This window comes from Theropithecus gelada, chromosome 8 (assembly GCF_003255815.1).
Source record: "Theropithecus gelada isolate Dixy chromosome 8, Tgel_1.0, whole genome shotgun sequence".
Taxonomy (NCBI): Eukaryota; Metazoa; Chordata; class Mammalia; order Primates; family Cercopithecidae; genus Theropithecus; species Theropithecus gelada.
In genome coordinates this window covers 108,433,408-108,449,443 of record NC_037676.1, presented here as the reverse complement: position 1 = coordinate 108,449,443, position 16,036 = coordinate 108,433,408, and the positions used below count along the sequence as shown (strand labels likewise).

Below are 16,036 nucleotides of genomic sequence, written 5' to 3'. Positions count from 1 at the left end.
AATGGAATTAAAATAAAAATCAGTAACAGAAAGGAAGCTGGAAAATCCCCAAATACATGGAGATTAAGCAATGCAATTCTAAATAATATATGGGTCAAAGAAGAAATCTCAAGAAAAATTTCAAAATATTTTGAACTAAATGAAAATATAACATCAAAATTTGTGGGATGCAGTGAAAGTAAAAGAAAATTTATAGCATTGAATACATATATTTTATTAGAAATCTACTTTATTAGGAAAAAAGAAAGATCTAAAATCAGTAAGTTTCTACCTTAGAAAACTAGAAAAATAAGAGCAAATTAAATCCAAAGTAAGTTGAAGAAAAGAATAATAAAAATTAAGACAGAAATCAACAAAATACTTATGCATAAATCTAATAAGAGGTACTATATCTATATGAGGAAAACTACAAAACTCTGATGAACAAAATCATAGAAGTAAATAAATAGAGAGACATTCCATGTTTGTAGACAGGAAAACTCAATATTGTGAAGATGTCAGTTCTTCCCAATTTGATCTATAGAGTCAATACAGTCCCAATCAAAATCTCAGCAAATCATTTTGTATATACCAACAAACTGATTCTCAAACTTATATGGAGGGGCATAGGACCCAAACTAGCCAACTCAATATTGAAGGAGAAGAACAAATTTAGAACACTGCTACTGCCTGACTTCAAGACTTACTGTTAATCTACATAATCACGACAGTGTGGTATTGGTGGAAAAATAAAAAATAGATCGATGGAACTGAACAGAAAGTTAAGAGACAGACCCACATAAATATAGTCAACTGATCTTTGCCAAACCCGTAAAGGCAATACAATGGCAAAGATAGTCTTTTAAATAAATGGTGATAAAACAACTGGGCATCCATAGGCAAAATTAATGAATCTAGATATAGATTCAGATTTAATTTGAACCAGATCTTATATCCTTCACAAAAATTAGATTATAATGGATCATACGTCTATATTTAAAATGCAAAATTATATAATTACTGGAAGATAACATGGGCAAAAATCTAGGTGACCTTGAGGATGATATTTTAGATACAACTCTAAAGGTACCCATACATGAAAGAAATAATTGATAAGCTGAACTTCATTAAAACTTAAAACATCTGTTCTGAGAAACACATTTTCCAAAAGTAATCTAATAACAGACTGTTATCCAAAATATATTTAAAAATTCATAAAACTCAACAATAGGAAAATGAATAACTTAATTAACAAGTGAGAAAAAAGAACTGAACAGACACCTAACCAAAGAAGATATGCAAATGGAAAACAAGCACTTGAAAAGATAATCCACATCATATGTTATTGTTGATTTGGAAACCAAAACAACAATGAGATACTAATTCACAACTATTCAAATGACTAAAGTTGAAAACACTGACAATATCAAACGTTGGTGAGGATGTGAAGCAACAGGAACTATTGTTAATTTCAGATGGAAATGTAAAATGGTACAGGTACTTTGGAAGACAATTTGGCAGTTTCTCACAAAACTAAACATACTCTTACCACACCATTTAGTGATTGTTCTCCTTTGTATTTACCTGAATTTGTTAAAAACATATGTCCACTCAAAAACATGCATATGAATGTTTATAGCAGCTTTATTCATAATTGCTGAAACTTGGAAGCAATCAAGATGTCCTTCAGTAGGTGAATGGATAAACTGTGGCATTATCTATACAATGGAATATTATTCAGTGATAAAAAAGATATGAACTATCAAGTCATGAAAAGGCATGGAGGAAACTCAAACGGATATTGTGAAGTGAAAGAAGACAATCGGAAAAGGCTACATACCGCATAATTTCAACTATATGACACCTGAAAAAGGCGAAAGTATGGAAACAGTAAAAGGACCAGTAGTTACCAGGAGTTAGTAGGGAAGGAAGGATGAAGAGGCAGTATATGGGAAATCTCCATACCTCCCACTCAATTTTGCTGTGAATCTAAAACTGCTCTAAAAATAAAGTCTCTTTAAAAAAATTAACTTAGATTCAATTTATTTAACTGAAGAAAAATAAAAAGAATACCAATCTAATAAAATTGTTGGGAATATCAAATGAGATAAATGTCTGTGAAAACTCTGGCATATAACTGGCATTCAATAAATAGCAAGGTTCCTTGGGAAATTCTCTATCTTCCTGAGCCATTGTACAAACTCCATGTCCCTTTCTGGAATCATTTCCTAATCCCAGTAAAAGCAACAGGGGCAAAATTATCTGCTGGTTATTGCATATTTACCCTTCAGTGCAATAAAATAATGAGGAATTAATTTACTTAGCAACTGATTGTTGTGCAATCTATGTGCATTTTACTGCACTAAGGATATTGTAAAGAAATTTCAGAGGCAGTGTCTACTCTAGAAGAAACATTAAATCTATTTGGGAAGATCAGAAATGAAATGGCAAAGTGTCAATTCATAGTTATATATCATTAATTATAAAAATGAGTGCTATAATGAGTCCTGTGGGATTTGTTTTTATACTGCATATCTTGGCATAGGAATGTTTGGAGAAGGCCTTTTGGAATTAGTTAATAACCTACAAAAGATACTCGTGGTAAATGGTCCCAAAAGACTATCCATCCGCCTTTCCTGTTTCAAGCTTGATGTTTTGAAGTATTTCATGTTTGATAGTCTAAATATTGTCTTCAATGTCTCTTTTAACAAAATCAAAGGCTTGCTTCTTAGAAGTAAGATAGCTTGAAATTCTATGAGAAAAATGGTCGCCACTTATTAATAAAAGAAACATATTTAAATATTATTTAAGTTATAAAAAAGACAAGAACCTATTTTAAGTAGACACATAACATTTTTCTGACATTTTTCAGAATAACTATTTTGAAATAAGTCATTTACAATCAATAATGATTTAGAAAGTATCGTGTTTTGCCAAATACCGCATGTTCTCACTCATAGGTGGGAATCGAACAATGAGAACACTTGGACACAGGAAGGGGAACATCACACACCAGGGCCTGTTGTGGGGTGGGGGGAGTGGGGAGGGATAGCGCTAGGAGATATACCTATTGTGAATGACGAGTTAATGGGTGCAGCACACCAACATGGCACATATATACATATGTAACAGACCTGCACGTTGTACACATGTACCCTGGAACAGAAAGTATAATAAAAAAAAGAAAAAAGTATCATGTTTTGATGCTATAATTAAAATTCCTTTTTGATGTATTAATCCATCCACTCAATAAATACTACTAAGTGACTTTCATATTAGAGATGACTCCTGTCCTCCTGGAACTATGGTTAATGAAGGAGGCGGATATTTTAATACAAATATATATTAAATAGGTAATTACCTATTTTAATGACAGATAATGGAGGACAAAAATGGGTATTGTCAGGGGAGAGGGGTCGCAGGAGTCACAAAAAAGGGGGACCACATTTAGATTTGGGAGGGAGTTAGGAAAAGACTCTCAGGAGAGGTCTCTGATAAACCGGAGCTTAAGGAATGAGCAGGAGTTAGCTGGTGAAAAGTAAGGAGAAAGAATTCCAAGCACTGGGATTAGCATGTGCCAAGACTCTGAGGTTAGGTAGAACTCAGTACAATGGTTGAAGGCAGTTAAAAAGGCCATATGACTAAAAAGAAAGAGCAAGTGGGGAGAGGCATAAAATGAGAGTGAGGAGGGTTTAGGAAGAGAGGACAAAAGGCTTGGATTTTGTTCTAAGTAAAAGAGGGAGCCATTGAAAGTTAGAAGTTGCCTTTATAGAGTGGTTGTTATGTAATAGCATATTTACATAATAAATATAACAGTACATTAGTTCTTAGCAAGTACTAATAAGTGGTGACTCATTTTGATATCATTGGCAACATGAAAATGAATTAAGTATGAAATTTCAACCCTAAGATAATTGCTATTCTTGAGTCTCCAGTTCTATACACTAATATGACAAATTATGACCTACTTAAAATTTTACTTAAAATATTAGCTTTTAGAGATTCTGATATCCTGAAACCTCAATGCAATAACGATGCCGGGTTTATTCAGTGAATCAGGAGACTGATTTCTTTAAATAGTAATACCACTCACAATACTTTGGAGATAATTTCTTAGAATTCAAAAACTTGAACACTGTCATTATCAACAAAGTGTATTCATTAAACACACACTGTGATCAGTACCTGAGCTACAAATGGACATAAGAAAGAGCCCCAGAGGAGTTTAGAATCTAAAGATTCTAATTAAAATTGCACACACAAAGAGCAGGGCAGATTCACACATTGTGGAAATTCAGACAGGGAGTTACCAACGAGAATAGAAGTAGTCTGAAATTCTCTTCTAGGGACAGTTAAGCTTGAACTTAGAATTGAAAAGCGAGTGGCCCCTTGAAATAACACACTCTGAATGTTTGTAAATGTACACAATGTTATTTCACCATACGATATTAAAATGTTGTTGCCAAAAGCATATTTGGAGAAAAAGAGTATCATTCCCATACTTCTCATCAGTGAGAAAATCCACAATTGGGGAAATTCATTAAGAGCTGGTTAATTAACTGAAAAGAAATTCCACACTTTAATTAGAAGGAGCAATTATAAGAAGGTCTATTTTGGATGTAATGTTATCACTAATAAAGGTAAATCTTCCAAAATATGACTTTGTTAATAAAGGGAACATTGATGACAATACCTCACCAAATCTTGGTGTTCTGTTATAGCTGCAGAATCAGTCAGTAGCTTTAATTTGGTGTCAGTTCTATACAATGATTGTTAAATTCAATAGAGGTTTTCTGTTAATCTCCTATCTAGTAAACTAATACATTTATGTCACCCCAAAATTTTAATTTTAATTTTAACTTACATTTTCAGTTTCTGCCATATAAAGAAGTATAACTTTACTTTCATTTTTTCAAGATGACTTACGTTTCAAAGGAAGCCTCCTTATCTAGGATCTGGTGACCAAAGTGACATTCCTTTTATTAATTCTATATAGGATTTTCTCAGACAAATTTGGGGAGAAAGTACTGTCTAATGAAGAAAGTAGAAGATGGATTATGTGGAATATTTGATTAGCTATAAGAAATAGACTTAGAGTTTACAAGAGCCAACCTATTTTCTTTTATATATTTACAATTACAAAAATTATTGTGGGTACATAGTTTTTAATCACATCATGGAAAAATGGAGTATCCATCCTCTCAAGCATTTATTGTTTCTGTTACAATCTAATTATGTTTTTTGTTTTGTTTTTGTTTTTGTTTTGAGACAGAGTCTCGCTCTGTCCCCCTGGCTGGAGCGCAGTGGCGCGATCTCGGCTCACTGCAAGCTCCGCCTCCCGGGTTCACGCCATTCTCCCGCCTCAGCCTCCCGAGTAGCTGGGGCTACAGGTGCCCACCACCACACCCGGCTAGTTTTTTTGTATTTTTAGTAGAAACGGGGTTTCACCGTGTTCGCCAGGATGGTCTCGATCTCCTGACCTCGTGATCCGCCCGCCTCGGCCTCCCAAAGTGCTGGGATTACAGGCGTGAGCCACTGCTCCTGGCCTAATTATATTCTTATAGTTGTTTTTAAATGTACAATTAAATTATTACTGACTATAGTCACCCTGTTGTGCTTTCAAATACCAGGTCTTATTCATTGTTTCTAACTATTTTTTGTACCCGTTAACCATCCCTACCTCCCCCTCAATTCCCCTCCACCCTTCTCAGCCTCTGGTAACCATCCTTCTGTTCTGTATTTCCATGAGTTCAATTGTTTTGATATTTAGATCCCATAGATAAGTGAGGAAATCTGATGTTTGTCTTTCTGTGCTTTTTTTTCACTTAACGTAATGATCACAATTGTATCCATTTTTAAGATCAATACACTTTATGTTTTTAGAGCTGTTTTAGGTTTACAGAAAAATTGAACAAAAAGTAGTGTTTCCATGCAGCCTGTCACCACCCACCTAGTTTCACCTGTTATTAACACTTTGCATTAGTTTGGCACATTTGTTACAACTGATGAGCCAATATTTTTACATTATCATCAGCTAAGGGGTATAGCAGTTTAGAGATCATTCTATAACAACATGTATCCACCATTACAGTATCATATAGAATAGTTTCACTGCCCTAAACATTCTCTGTGCACCACTTATTCATCATTTCTTCCTTTCCTTCAAGCCCCTAGCAACCACTGATCTTTTTACTGTCTCCATGGCTTTGCCTTTTGCAGAATGCCTTACAGTTGAAATCATACAGTACTTCCAGTTTTAGCCAGACTCCATTTCTCTTTCACTTAAGAAAGCATATAGGTTTGCCGGGCGCGGTGGCTCACGCCTGTAATCCCTGCACTTTGGGAGGCTGAGGCGGGCGGATCACGAGGTCAGGAGATCGAGACCATCCTGGCTAACACGGTGAAACCCCGTCTCTACTAAAATACAAAAAATTAGCCGGGCGCGGTGGCGGGCGCCTGTAGTCCCAGCTACTCGGGAGGCTGAGGCAGGAGAATGGCGCGAACCCGGGAGGCGGAGCTTGCAGTGAGCGGAGATGGTGCCACTGCACTCCAGCCTGGGCGACAAAGTGAAGACTCCATCTCAAAAAAAAAAAAAAAAAAAAAAAAAAAAAAAAAAAAAAAAAAAAAAAAGAAAGCATATAGGTTCACAGTAAGTCAGGGAGCTGTTATTATCAGAGTATCTTGGACCTGCCCCAATTTAAAGATAAAAAGGTCCATCAGAATCACTTGAACCCGAGAGGTAGGGGTTGCAGTGAGCCGAGAATTGCGCCACTGTACTCCAGTCTGGATGTAAGAGCAAGACTCCATCCCAAAAAAAGAAAAAAAAAAGGTAAATCCTTTATAAATTTGAAAAGTCTATTATTAAAGTCACATTACTAAGGGCAGTGTAGCATAATGATGAAATTCAAGGTCCCTGGAGGCAGACTGCCCATGTTTGAATCCCAGTTTCTCTACATAATCTGGATGATAACAGGTAAGTTACTGAACACCAGTGTGTTGGATAGATTATGGTTGTTGCTCCAGATCCTCTTGCTGCAGTTCTTCACAATGCTCTGTGCTTCTGAGACTGACCTGATGACTTATATCAATGGGCTCGTTTGTCCTCCAGCTTGTGGCTAAGATACCAGGATGAAATTAGAGGGTGGAAGGAGAGGGAGACGTAGGCTTTTATCCCTTTGATTTCTTCTCACCATCCTATTGGTTGGCAATACCCAAATTCCTCAGCCAAAGGCTGTCTCACCAGGCAGCCTTCTCCTTGACCTGTGGTTCCCAAAGTTCTCTCACCTGTCCCTTGTCTCTTCAGACCCAGAGTTGTAAAGACTCCCAGTGTCAATAGTCCTTGGGTGCTTTACCATCTATTTAGTGTCAACTTTAACCTTTCTTATGTTTTAATAAGCAGTTTCTTTATTAAACTTCTTAAGTTGCCTCTTTTGGGTGTTTCCTGTTGGGTCCCTGACATGGAATTTCTGTCTCTATAAAAAGAATAAAGCTGGGCAGGTGGTTCACGCCTGTAATCCCAGCACTTTGGGAAGCCGAAGAGGGTGGATCACTTGAGGCCAGGATTACTAGTCCAGCCTGGCCAATATGGTAAAACTCCATTTCTACTAAAAATACAAAAATTAGCCTGGCATGGTGGTGCACACCTGTAATCCCAGCTACTAGGGAGGCTGAGGCAGGGGAATCACGTGAATCTGAGAGGTGGAGGCTGCAGCGGGCTGAGATCGTGTCATTACACTCCAGCCTGTGTGGCAGAGGGAGACTGTCTCAATAAAATAAAATAAAATAAAATAAAATAGTATTACCTCATAAAGCTGTGAGAATTGGATATTTATATATATTTTTAAAACAGTGCCTGGAACATAGTGAGTTCTCTGTAAGTGTCACCTCTCATCACAATTCAGCTCACAATTGTTTCACACCCAGTTATCAAGAAGCTGCATAAAGGAACCACTATCTGGAACTGAAAGAACTTTGAGTTTGGGCAGAGATTGCTAGATCTTTAATAAAATTAGTTTTCTCTTCTTCCTGGGCAAATAGTGAATCTATATTTCCTGGCCTCTTTGCAATTGTATATGGTCAAATACCTGAAAGTTAGCCAGGTAGAATGTGAGCAAAATTGATGAGTGAGCTTTGCCACTTAAAACACTCAACCACATGTTCCACCATGGTCTTTCCTCTTTATGGCTAACTGAGAAGGCAGCCACTAACACAATCTTGCTCCTGAAGATAGCAGAGTGGTCAGCAGCCTGACCCTGAGACAACTGTGTGCAGAGATCATCCCACCAACCAGAACACTTGAGTTGGGCCATTATATGAGCAACAAATAAACTTCTACAGTATTTGAGCTAATATACACTTTTATGAAAATGTATTATAGCAGCTCATATTGCTCTACCTTATATAGTAGTTAATTACATTATCACCACCACCAAAAATGTGTTGAGATGTTGTAAAAAGGTAAAAAGTCAAAATAAATCAATATACTTGAAAACTACATATTATTTGACTTGATGCTTTCCAAAATGTCACTTAAGGGTACAATATGATTACGCATATTATGATTGAACATGACAATGGTAAACACGACTATATTTTTGTTTATCTTTCTGTTTGGGTCTTATATCAAATTTTAAATAATATCTATCACAGTGATTTGATTAGTTGTATTTTTGTTTTACCACTTGACATAAAAATTTCTCATATTCATACATACCATTTTAAAATGTGCATAATATTTGATTGATACACTACAAATTTCTTAACATTCTCTCATTTGTATACAGTTGGGTGTTCTATTTTTTCTTTTTTTTACAAAATAAAAATAGGGGCATAATAAATACCTTCTGTGTGTTTTCCTTAATAAATCTTAAATACAAATCACTAGATCCATTTTGCAAACATTTTTATGACTTGATATAAGTTTTCCAAGTTAATTTATTTTAAAAGTTGTTTCACATGACTACGCAAGAATAAGTAAGTTGTTAGGCCAGGTTCACAGTCACTTCTCCAACATTAGGACTTGGCATTTCCAAATGAGTAAGATACATTGATCTTGTGGTAATGACCATGAGAATGAGGTCCCATCTTCTGTATATTCACAGGAATCATAATTCATCTAGCTAAGTGTCTGCAGTATTAAAGTGCTCAAGAAACACTTGCTGAATGAATGCATGCATTAATGCATTAATGAATATATTGGACCATATGTCCTAGTTTTGATATCTCAATACATTAAGTGGTCTGGAGTATTTTTTAAATTGTTCATCACAAGGAATAGATGAGTCATCATATGAAGACCCTGGCCAAGCCCACGGGGCTGAATATCCAGGAATCACTTCTGAGGCTATTTATTTCACTTGAGGCAACCCAGCACAGGAAGAAACACAAAAGGGCCTCTGAGAAAACTCCTTTAAAAAGAACCAAGAGTCAAGCTGAAAGGCCAGCAACAAGCATCAAGTTCGAAGGTGGGTTGCCTTGGTCACCTGTGGGATTGGCCTCTTGGTGCTATTTAGGGGTACTGCCTCTTGCTATTTACATAGTTCCATGGAAGCTGGTATGTGTTTCAATGACTCTGACCTCACCCCAATACCAAGGCATAGTTGATTTGTTTATGGTGGACACATGAGTCAAGAAACAAGTGAATCCTTTTCAAGGGAATTGGGACAAAATAGAATGTGAGATACATTTCTTTGTTGGAATTTGTAGTTTTAAGAGTAAGGCCTAGAGCCTGAGGATGTGCAAATATTCTGCCAAGGGTAATATTATATAAGGGGATTTTTAAAAGAAAGTGTGTGTAATGTTTGCTTCTTGTAAAGGTCCAAGTTAATTCCCAAGTTATTTATTTAGGGAAGGATGTAAAAGTTTCAGTATACTAAAATATGTCAATCAGAAGTATTTTCTAACACCATCCCTTTATGTTCTCATCAACTAAAACTATGTAATAATTTGAGTCTTCCTTCACAGGTTTCTTGGGATTCTGCTTAGTGAGCTTATTCTCCTTAAACTGTTTTAGAGATTTAATCAGAATTCAATTAAAATGTCTTTACATCAACCCCTGTTTCAGAAGGTGAGGGGTAGGCAAAAAAAGATCTCTTACCATTCGATTTTATGGATATGTTCCCAACACAGCATCTCCTTCATCAACTATCTCTTTCTTTCATACTCAAGGTGATTAACAGAGATGTTAGCTCTGGTGAATTGTTATTTTTTTTAACTGTTTAACCATTTAATTAATTTTTTTGTATGTGTTGTTTTGTTTACCTTATAGTAAGTTCAGGGGTACAAATGCAGGTTTGTTATATGGGTAAACTTGTGTCATGGGGGTTTGTTATACAGATTATTTCATCACCCATGTATTAAGCGTAGTACCCAGTGGTTATTTTTCCTGATCCTCTCCCTCCTCCCACCCTCCTCCCTCTGATAGGCCCCAGTGTATGTTTGTCCCCCATGTGTTCTCATCATTTAGCTTCCATTTATAAGGGAGAACATGCAGTATCTGGTTTTCTGTTCCTGCATTAGTTTGCAAAGTATAATGGCCTCCATCTCCATCCATGTCTTCACTGGTGACTCCACGAGGCCCTTGTCCACTAGGCTTCTTCTTGTTAGTCCTCCATGTAAGAGCACTATTCCTTCTGCTCCTTGGCTGTCAAACTTGTCATCACTTGCTTTAGTCAATGGAATGTGAGCATATGTGATGTATGCCGTGTCTGAACAGAAATGTTATAAACAATTGTGAGATTCAGTCATTGTTCCCTTCCCTCTGCTATGAGAATGGCGTACTCCCACTATGGGCTTCTCCTTTAGCCTGGAACTTACGACAGAGAAGACACAGAGAGCAGAGACAGTGGACCTTCAGGCAACATTAATATGAACAAGAAATAAACCTCGTTACGGTAAGTTACTGATATTTTGGGGCTGTTTGTTACTCTAGCATAACCTAGAGAAAATTGACCCTACAACAGCCAATGACTCTTTTTCCCTTCTTAATTGACGCAGTGATACAGGACCTTCTATTCTTTGGTAGAGAGAAGACAAAATAGCTACATGTGAAAATTCTCAAGATACCATGCAAGATAGAAAGACTACAGAGCATCCTGTGCTTTTGTCTCATTTCCTTGTTATAAGTTATATAAATTCTTTCCTGGGGAAAACATGGATTAAGCCTTGCTGTATCATACCCTCTTAATGACAGCTTACAAATTCCATATGTTCAAAAAATAAGACAAAGTCATGTGACAAATAGTTCAAATCTCTCTGAGTCTGATTAGGCAGGAATGACCAAGAGACCATAGCATATTTCACATCTCAATTTCTTCTTGTTGATTGTGAACAGACGGGAGCTATGCTATTTAAGGAAAAGTAGATTTTGGCATTTGGCCATTATCCAAAGCAAACTGAAAGAGGGGGCAGTATTCATCTGGCTCAGTAACAGAAGACAACTAAAAATAGGCACCCAGCCCAAAGCCAGCCAGGCTGTGAGTTGCTAGGCAAGAATGCTTTTTCCACAGCAGTCTAGGGTCCTCCATTCACAAGTTTTCCATTGGCTATAAATCTGTCTAAGATATTCATTTCATTGCTGTGTTTGATTAACATCCACCTCTATGGCCTCTCCATTTTATATTAATTTGAGATACAATTTAAGATAACTTACAAACTTAAGCCAGTCTGGTTTTTCTCAACCTGTTGAGACTAAGTGTTATACTCTTAGCTTTCAGAAGTTTCTGCCAAATGCTACTATTAATATTTCATTCTGAAAAGCAACCTTTTCCTCTAGCTACAAAAGTTACACTATAACCTTAAAGGTGTGGTCCTCTGAGTGTTACTGATATTAACATTAGATGCATTAATTGAGTTGCCATTTATTATTGAGCAATTGCTAGAATTGCTGTCTTTTTCTACAGACAGAGGAGTAGTTGAATATACAATATTACTCTCTTAGAGCAAGGCCATATTTCTCTGTCTATGCTGCATTGACCATGATTTGAGACTCCCAGCCAGAGAAGTAAAACAACTGAGAACTAGTGTATATATAAGCATAGTGCTGGTAAATGGGACAGGTTATGGGAAGAACAAAAATGAACTAGAACTCCTGAAACTCACAAGTGGCTATTATACCATTCTCAGCAGACCTCACTTCTTTATACATATTTGAAATGCTGTTGATAAAATTATACCTTAAAATTAAATAAACAGGCTGAATACAATGGCTTATGCCTGTAATCCCAGCACTCTGGGAAACCGAGGATTGCTTGAGTCGAGGAGTCCGAGACTAGTCTGGGCAACATATTGAGATCCCATCTCTGTTTTAATAAATTAAAAAAAATTAAAATGATATAAACAAACTAAAAAAACATGATACAACATGGAAGAAACACACAAAATTAATATTGAACAAAGGAGACCAGATACAAAAGAATACCGGGTGTATAATAGCATTTGTGAAGTTCAAAACCACATAAAAGTAATCTGTAGAAGTCTGATTGTCTTTGCAGAGAAAGGAGATGCTGGAAATTGGGATGAACATGAGGAAGCCTTCAGGGTTAGTAGTCATATTTTATTTCTTGACCCAAGTGGTAGTTACACAGATGTGTTCCATCCATGAAGCTTCCTCAAAGTGTATACTTAAAATTTTTGCACTTTTCTACAGACATGTTACGCTTTAATAAAAAAGGGGAAAAATCATACTCCGTAACTAAAGGCACAATCTTGGGTGGCAATGTATTATTAGCTATGTAGCTATTCTCGGTTCTTCTTTATATATGAACTTGTGAACTACATGTCATGACTTATTTTGAAACACTGCATTGTACTTCTGTAAGTCCATTAAACCATATTTTATTCTTTTGCTAGCTCTTTCTAAGCAATTAACAACCTCTGTCTCTTGAACATGGGCAAAGTCTGACCTACAATTAAATGTGGACTGACTCACACGTTTCAAAACACATTAAGGCAATGCTCATTGATTTCCATAATCTCATTGCCCCTGAAGCTAAGCCTACTCGTTCTTATGTGTTCCAGTCATTGAGAACGTTTACGTCAATTTGACCTAGTTCTTTATTTCATAGAATTTTTAAAGATTAGATAGCTCCAGTGAAAACCAGGTAAATTTCATATCCCGAGATGATTTAGCTCCATGTAGATTTCTTTTCTTCTTCTTCTTCTTATTTATTATTATTTTTTGAAACGGAGTCTTGCTCTGTTGCCCAGACAAGACTGGAGTACAATGGCATCATCTGGGCTCACTGCAACCTCTGCCTCCAGGGTTCAAACAATTCTTCTGCCTCAGCCTCCCAAGTAGCTGGGACTACAGGTGCGTGCCACCACACCCGGCTAATTTTTTGTATTTTTAGTAGAGAAAGGGTTTCACCGTGTTAGCCAGAATGGTCTTGTTCTCCTGACCTTGTGATTCGCCTGCCTTGGCCTCCCAAAGTGTTGGGATTACAGGCGTGAGTCACAGCGCCTGGTCCCATGTAGATTTCTTAACACAGTTCAGTTATCTGCTGGATACACTTCAGGATCTTTTTTTTTTTTTTTTTTTTTTTTTGAAACCTGCTTCTTTATCTTGGATTTTTAACATAACACACCGTATCTATATGCACTCTGAGCTCTTAAAACCTCTGAAACTTTACCTGCAAAAGGTGGTCCCAACAACGCAGAGATGCCATTAGCACAGATGATGATGCCGTAGGAATTTGCTAAATATTCAATGCCAACCATGTCTTCAGCCACTATGGGCATTAGAGAGAAATAACTGCTGGAAAACCCTATCAGTGCGCAGATGACCACCAGGCCAGCATAAGTGTGCACCAATAGCAGAATTAAAAATACTGAGGAGGCCGGCTAAGGTGGCTCACACCTGTAATTCCAGCACTTTGGGAAGACGAGGCGGGCAGATCACAAGATCAGATCAAGACCATCCTGGCTAACATGGTGAAACCGCGTCTCTACTAAACATACAAAAACAAAATTAGCTGGATGAGGTGGGGGTGCCTGTAGTCCCAGCTACTCAGGAGGCTGAGGTGGGAGAATGGCGTGAACCTGGAGTCAGAGCTTACAGTGAGCCGAGATCGTGCCACTGCATGGCAGCCTGGGCGACAGCACGAGACTCCGTCCCTCCCCCCCCAAAAAAAAAAACAAAAAAATCAAAAACAACAAAACAAAACAAAAATACTGAGGACAAGACTGAAGTTGGCCAACAGGAAGGCATTCCAAACACTGATGCAAGATAAGTCAGCTATGACGCCCAGGATCACTTTTCCAAAAATGTGAACTACTGCTATAATTGAAGTCAGAGGGAAAACGTCGTTTGCTCCAATAAGTTACACAAACTGACGATTTCTGGGAGATGAATAAAGGAGATGACAAAGCTGCTGTATGCAAACGAAGCCCAGAAAATAAAGGCTACAAACATTCGATTTGTAAACAGAGAGGCTGTCCCAAAATAGCCTGAGTACCAATCCTCAGAGCCCTTCTTGACTCTCTCATGGTGAGCCAGCTGACATTCTTCAGAACCGGAGAGAGCCCATGATCCGGCCTGATGGGGCACTCCTGGGCTTGTAGGTCACAGAGGGTCTCCTCGTTCCCAGACCCATCGTCCTTCTCTTCCGTTCTTCCCTGCTGTCCATTTGACATCACATATTCCGTGGAGTGCGCAGGCAGGATGCGCAGATCTTTCCTGGGTCGTTTGGGTTTTTCCCAGGAGGGAAGGGCCTCATGAGGGTCCCACAAACACAGGGTTAAGGAAACCGCGCCTTGGATCAACATGGCATTCCTCCAGCCGTACTCTGCGCACAAGTACTTCAGTAGCACAGTCATTAGGAACATACCGAATCCGGTCCCCTTAGTGCTGAGGCCCTGGGCGAGGGCCCCTCTCTTCTGGAAATACCTGCCCACCATGACCACCGCTGACAGATAGGCCATCCCGCTGCCCAGGCCAGCTGCCGCTCCAAAAGTAGTGAAGAGATAATGCACGTTTGCAGCGTAGGCACTCAACACCCAGCCGAGGGAGTTGACGAGCCCTCCAATGATTGCAGTCCGGAGGCACCCACAGCTGTTAATGAACAAGCAGATGAAAGGGCGGCCCGAGGCTCGCTGGGCTGCAGACTCACTCGGCTCCACGCCCAGATCCTCAAACTTGCTGCTCTGCTTGGAGCCCCCTGAGCTGCTAGGTGTAGAGATTTGTTGCAATGTCGCCCATCATCCTGGAGATGCGGGTGCCTGCGGCTCAGCTCTCCAGCGGGCTCGGTGCGCTGGGTGAGCGGCTCCCGTGCTCTTCTGCCGCTCGCTGCCAGGCCAGGTGAGAGTTTGGTGGAGCTGAAAGTTCGACGCCTCACTCCAGGTGGTTTTAAAAAGGGAGCGTTTGGAGGCGCCCAAACCTAACCTGGGCTTCCTTCCAATCGGAGCAATTTCCAATCTTCCTGCTCGTTCATTCCTATACCGGCTAATTCTGGTTTGGCAGGAGGAGAAAAAAAGTGCAGTCACCTCACATGCACACTCTTGTTGCCAGTTGAAGTTTATTGATTTGGCTGAGGTTCCCCTAAGGCACTGTATATTTATCACTGGAGGAAAGGTCCTGAAACTGAATCCAGAATGCAGGTGAGACTAGCAGTAGCCTCCATTTCTCTGAGATGGGAGAGAAGGGATGAAACAGACCCTCACTGCAATATTTTTGGCCAAAGAGGACTCAATGTAACTCAGTGTCCCTTATTTTTTTTTCTCTCTCTCTCTTTTAGAGACAAAGGTTTCACTGTGTTGCCAGGCTGGTCTTGAACACTTGGGCTCAAGTGATCCTCTGGCCTTGGCCTTCCAAAGTGCTGGGATCACAAGCTGAGCCACCGTGCCTGGCCAGTCCCTCATTCTTGGTCCCACTCTGGGTTCCACCTCTCCCTGCTCTTTCTGCATGTTCATTACCTACCTTCATGGGCACCAGGCACAACTTTCATCTCAATGCCTCCCTACCTCATTCCCAGCAGGGAATACAACACAATGCTTTACCTTGAACAATTTTCTGTATTATTGAAGTGAATGCACGAGTTGATGAAGCCTGTGCTGTTTTACC

General features: G+C 38.7%; 1 pseudogene; it reads right to left on the bottom strand.

Moving 5' to 3' along the window:
• Window positions 1–13,489: 13,489 nt before the first annotated feature.
• Window positions 13,490–15,596, bottom strand: LOC112630190 (annotated as a pseudogene).
• Between the last annotated feature and the right edge of the window lie 440 nt (window positions 15,597–16,036).